Here is a 6,226-nt window from a genome sequence, read left to right as displayed (position 1 = left end):
TTTTTACTTTTCCGGTTCACAACGAAAATATAAGAACTTCATTTGAACGGTTTTGCGAAATTTTGAGTTTTACCGGAGTTATAGGGGTCAAAACATGGCATTTTTGACACTTTTTCGAAAAAGTTGCACTCAGTCAAAAATTCATAACTTCGGAACGGTAAGAGATATCTTTATGATGTTTTCACTAATCGCTCAAGAATTATTATGGCTTTCCATAAAAAAATGTAAAAAAAAATTAAATTTTTTTTTTCTTAAAAATAAATCAACATTTTTTTTTAGTTTTTATTTTTTTCAGTGTTCTTCACCAGCTATAGAGTTTAAAACCATTTGAAAATGAAGTTTGATTCATTACGAAAAAGATCAAAAAAAAAAAAAGAGGGGCCCGGACAAAGGTTTTTCGCAATATCGATTTGAAGAAGGGCGCACAGCGGTTTTCCATACAAAAACGGCTTGCTCGTGAAAATTGGCTGGTCAACACATGCCGTTGCGCGCGTAGCGTCAGCCGACTGCAGCTGTCAATGACGCACTTTTTGTCGTTTTGTATGGGAATCCGCTGTGCGCCCTTCTTCAAATCGATATTGCGAAAAACCTTTGTCCGGGCCCCTCTTTTTTTTTTTTTGATCTTTTTCGTAATGAATCAAACTTCATTTTCAAATGGTTTTAAACTCTATAGCTGGTGAAGAACACTGAAAAAAATAAAAACTAAAAAAAAATGTTGATTTATTTTTAAGAAAAAAAAAATTTAATTTTTTTTTACATTTTTTTATGGAAAGCCATAATAATTCTTGAGCGATTAGTGAAAACATCATAAAGATATCTCATACCGTTCCGAAGTTATGAATTAATGACTGAGTGCAACTTTTTCGAAAAAGTGTCAAAAATGCCATGTTTTGACCCCTATATCTCCGGTAAAACTCAAAATTTCGCAAAACCGTTCAAATGAAGTTCTTATATTTTCGTTGTGAACCGGAAAAGTAAAAAAGTTCGATGAAAATCGGACCTTCGGAACAGGGGTGGCCCACTTGGCAGATTTTGACTCCTCTTTGATGGCAAAATTTGTTGTGAATAATTCAAATATTATTATATAAAGTATATGACAAGGAAAAGCATGGCCTTCGACGTTTTTCACAGCAGCAAATTAAACAATAAGCTTCACAAAAAAAATTATGACGGACGCGACATTAAAATTTTGTAAAAACAAACTTCAAAAAAGCCATCAAATTCATTATTCCTTAAGAAGTTTACATTTTTTTCTTATAGCATTTGCCTCAAACTATAATGTAGGCTTGGTTGTTTGATCTCGAGACTTCCATAGAGGGCATACCAATATTACTAAAACACAAGAAAATGTTGCTGAGATATACAGTACGTGTTGCTCGTGTTTCAAAGCTGCATATCTTCGTGTAAAAAATTAATTTGAAAGAAAATGTAATTGACTTACAAAATATAGATACCAATGCTATTTTTAAATAAAAAAATAAATTTTTCCGCCAACTTTTAATTTTTGGGGTTTGGTTAACTTTTTCCTGGAAATGCCCATATGGTTGACTAGGAATACACTAACTTATTACAATTCTAACGATTCGAGGTGACTTAAAATATTAGACGGAAGAGTGCTAATAGGAAATTCAAAAGATAAAATGTTATATAGGCTATTGTAGTTATTAAATAGAGCGCGAAAAGGTTGAAGTTGGGCATAATTAGACCTACACAAAGGCAAGCGCAAAGGACGGAATGAACGAGTAAATCTGGAAGGGACTTTTAAATGAATATAGGAAAGGAGTGATTCAGAATCAACGAGACCCAAAAGAAGCTTATGGACAAACATTATGACATTGCAAATTCTACTGTGTTGTAAAGACGGCAAGTCTATTAATTTAAGTCTGGTTCGATAAGATGGAAGTAGTCTGCCAGAATCCCATCCAAGATTGAGCAGTGCAAAGATCAGAATCTTCTTTTGTACCGATTCAATAAGGTTCTGACGCTCCTTATATTGCGGGCTCCACACACAGGAACAGTATTCCAGAATCGGACGTACTAAAGCTACATACAGTGTTTTGGTAGTGTACGGGTCGTCAAATTCTTTGGACCATCGCTTTATGAAAGCTAAGTGCCATTTATGAGTAATATTATTAAGGAGAATACATATGAGTTTAATTCTAATTGACCAACAAAGTTTGTTAGCGGAGGGTATCGAATTTACCACCCGTACAGGGAGCACACGTCAGCAAATTGCTGACTATTCACGACTACAAACGTCGCTCTGAGGGCTCTTGTGATTGTTCATACAAACACAAGGCTGATACTCGCCGCTGAAAAGTCAATGTTTATTATATTAGGTAAAGATATAGTTAACAAGAGAGAACGCTATAGTCGGGTGCCCCGACTATCAGATACCCGTTACGAAGGAGATGGAGATAAAAAATTTGATCCGCCGTAACTTTTTAACGAATGGTCCGATTTAAAGAATTTCTTCTACATTTCGATAGGTATTGATAAACACAATAAAACTGCATTTTTACTTTTCCGAAATATTGAAATTTTTAAAATCGTATATCAGCGATTGTGGGCGTTAGAGGGGGCGTGGCACCCTTTTGAAACAAACTTGCGCTGCGTAGGAACTCCTAGAATCTGGATGCAAAATGCCAATCTTCTAGCTTTTATAGTTTCCGAGATCTCAGCGTTCATACGGACAGACAGACGGACATGGCTAGATCGACTCGGCTAGTGATCCTGATCAAGAATATATATACTTTATGGGGTCGAAAATGCTTCCTTCTAGCTGTTACATACTTTTGCACGAATACAGTATACCCTTTTACTCTACGAGTAACGGGTATAAAAATAGCTGGTAATGTATTAGTGTGTCTTTTCAATTATTGTATTATTTATCTAATTAGTTCATCAGATGGATCACAAAAGTGCTAACCTCACCAAGAAATTCATTAGAGAAGTATTTAGAATAAACAGTAGTCTTGGGTACCGTGGCACAAACTATGGCTTTTTCTACATTAGTACAATGTAAAAGTGGGGAAAAATCCAGACTGAAGGTCTCAATGATTAGAAGTTCTGAATCATTTATAGTAATAGGCGAATTTACTTTAGACAATAGATACTGGACTTTAATATGAAAATGGGGTTCCTTTCTAAGAGTGACCGCTAGGGCTTGATGGTTAATCATGGTGCACGGATATATATATATATTTGGTATTTGAAAAGGAACCGTGTTCCGACAAACTTACCCCTTTTTGTCCTGGGCGATGAGATCTCGACGCACTGGATCCTGGGCTTTTTGAAGAAATTAGAAACATATATATATATATACGTGAAAGACACAAAAAAAAAGGTGGTCTTAAACACAATCACTTATTGTATATATATATATATATATATATAGATAGGTATGTATGTTTATGCATGTATGTCGGTGTATCCCACGGCGGCACACGTCTTCTCTGCTGAGTTGAGTTGCGGGCAGCGGCGTCTCCAATGTCTTGCTCACTTCACTTTGTATCGTTGTTGTTGCACTTGCATTCATAAATTCTTGAGTTCACAATTTGTTTATCTTTTTGTTTTGATTCACGTTTGTCTGTAATTAAGGCATTTAATTGCCTTTATTCTTGTCACTTTGTTATAGTTTTTGGGTCTTGTTCTGGCACTTTATCTTTCTTTAGACCTGGCGACATATCGCCTGTTCCAGGGCGTGTTTTTGGTCCCGACGTCCTTATACAGATTGCTTGTAAATCTTGACCAATTTAAGGATGATTAAGAAAACAAATATAGCGATGACGATCTTCAGATTATGGTTCACGTCCTGAATGTCGTCCTTGTGATCTATTATTTTGACGGTGTTGATCACATTGGCCGTACTGTGGTCTACTTTGGAACTGGTTCCACCCATGGTGAAGTCCTTGATAATGAATGATAATAACGCTTTTCCAGGACGAGGATACCGTAGGATTTCTTCCCAGGATATGTTCACTAGCTCCTATGGACTTCTTTCATGCAGAGCTGCTGTTTATCGACGGCGAGCAGGACTTCCTTCGAGGACGTTGATTTATTCAGCCACTGTAATAGGACTTCCTTCAGGATATGTTGTGGTTCATCAATGGCAAACAGGACTATCTTCAGGATTCCTGGTCTTGGCTGTAGTCATTGGTGGCTTCGGGAATATAGTGCTTACACTATAATGTTGTGAGATCAGAGTGAACTCTGTCTCCCTTCACTATCCGGCTACGGTCTTTTATACCAGTATAGAGCTTTTTCTCGACCCCCGTGATAGGTTGGGTTATTTAGGTGTTCCCACCTATGATTTCCCCTATCGGTAGTGTCAATCCCCGACTGATGCACTTTACTAGCTACTGGTGTAGGGTTACGGTCGTTGTTCTGACCGTATGCCATTCAAAAGAACGTCAAGTTGACATTCCTTTGCTTGTTTTTGGTGAGTCAATGTGTCGATTGCCCCCTCCCTTTGCCTTGAGATTAGTTGTGGTTTTTCTACGTGCATCTTTCTCCATCAAATAAATTGAAGGAGAGGGCGTACGTAACAAAGGTCATTTGAGGAGGTAATGCGGTGGAGGTTGTGATTGCCAAGGCTGTAGGAGACATGATGCGGGGATGAACGGTAGAAAGTCATAAGTTTGCATTTAGCATGGTTTAGGAAAAGGAGATTACTGACGCACCACTTATAAAATTCATTGAGGTCAAATTGAAGAGAGGCTGAAGGTACCAATCGGAATAGGAGAAACAAATTTTGACGTCATCGGCGTACATAAAAATAGATGAGTATGATATAACTTGAGGTAGGTCGTTTATAAAAAGTATGAAAAGTAGCGGTCCAAGGTGGCTGCCTTGAGGAACACCAGAAGTGACATCCACAGTGTGAGATAGCTCATTCATAGAGAGGACTCGTTGGGTGCAGTTTGTTAAATACGACTCTATCCATTTTAAAAGGTTATTTGGGAATCCCAAATAAGAAAGTTTAAGCAGAAGCAGTGAATGGTTTACCGAGTCGAAAGCCTTGCTAAAATCAGTGAATATAACGTCGGTTTGTAGACGGTGCTGAAAACCTTGATTAATCAAGAGCGAGAACTCAAGGAGATTAGTCGTCGTTGATCGATGCCTAATAAACCCATGCTGAGAAGAAGAAATTAAAGAACTGCAGAGATGTTGTAATTGAAGAGTTATAAGATGTTCCAGAAGTTTAGGAATAGCTGATAGTTTGGCAATGCCACGGTAATTTTCTATGTCCACTCGAGAACCTTTTTAATAAAGAGGAATTATATAAGACTCTTTTCAGATCCAGGGCAAAGAGACTGATAAATTAAAAAGAAGTGTAATTAGATATAATAGATGTTGGGCACAGTGTCTTAAAATGCAGCTTGGCACCTTATCAGGGCCAGCTGAGTATGAAATGTCAATAGGGGACATTCCTTCCAGAACGACACTCTCTGTGAAAGGGGGTAAAAATATGTTATTAGCATGCGGTATGAAATAGGGATACGGTGTTGAGGTGTTGTAGGGTTTAGAAGAATAAGTTGACTGGAAAAAGGATGCAAATAAGTTGGAAATCTCGAGAGCAGAGAAATATGCGTTCGCACTTCCCTTCGGTTGGTGGGGCTCCCAATGTCCTGCGCGATCCTCTCACTGATGAAACTCCTCGAAGCCCCTGTGTCTATAGTAGCGTTGAAAAGCTTGCCTTCTATGGTGACCGCGGCTACGATGCGTCCCCCCTCAAACCGTAGAGGTGGATTTACTTCTGGGGTGATGGTTGCATGGTCCTCGCTGGTTCCCCCGGCGGGCGAGGACCCTGTTCATTTCCCTAAGTCGTGGGCCGGCAGCAGTCGAGGGTGCGTAAGCCCCTTCTCCCGCACACCCAGCAGAAGAGCACTTGTTGCTTGCGACTTTCTCGGGTGAAGTGTCCCACTTCTCCACAGCGGTGACAGGCGTTCCTTACGTCAATTGGTCCTCAAGATACTTTAGGAACCGTTCGGATTGTTGCGAGGGTGACCGGGGGCTCGCCAGGTTGAGTATTGTTGCTTGGGTTTCCCTTTCCTGAGTGCACGGTTCCTGTGGTTTGCTGTGGTACTTGGTAATTTCTTTGAGATCTGCGGGACCCGGTGCCAGACATCGTTGGATGCAAGGCCTGATCGTCACGAGGATCAGCTAGCTCCTCGAAGTCGTGTCGCCGAACAAATAGTTGGTATTCTGGCAAGAGATTGTTCTA

The sequence above is a fragment of the Drosophila takahashii genome, chromosome 2R (genome assembly GCF_030179915.1).
Source record: "Drosophila takahashii strain IR98-3 E-12201 chromosome 2R, DtakHiC1v2, whole genome shotgun sequence".
In the NCBI taxonomy this organism is placed as follows: Eukaryota; Metazoa; Arthropoda; class Insecta; order Diptera; family Drosophilidae; genus Drosophila; species Drosophila takahashii.
This window is presented reverse-complemented; position numbering follows the sequence as displayed.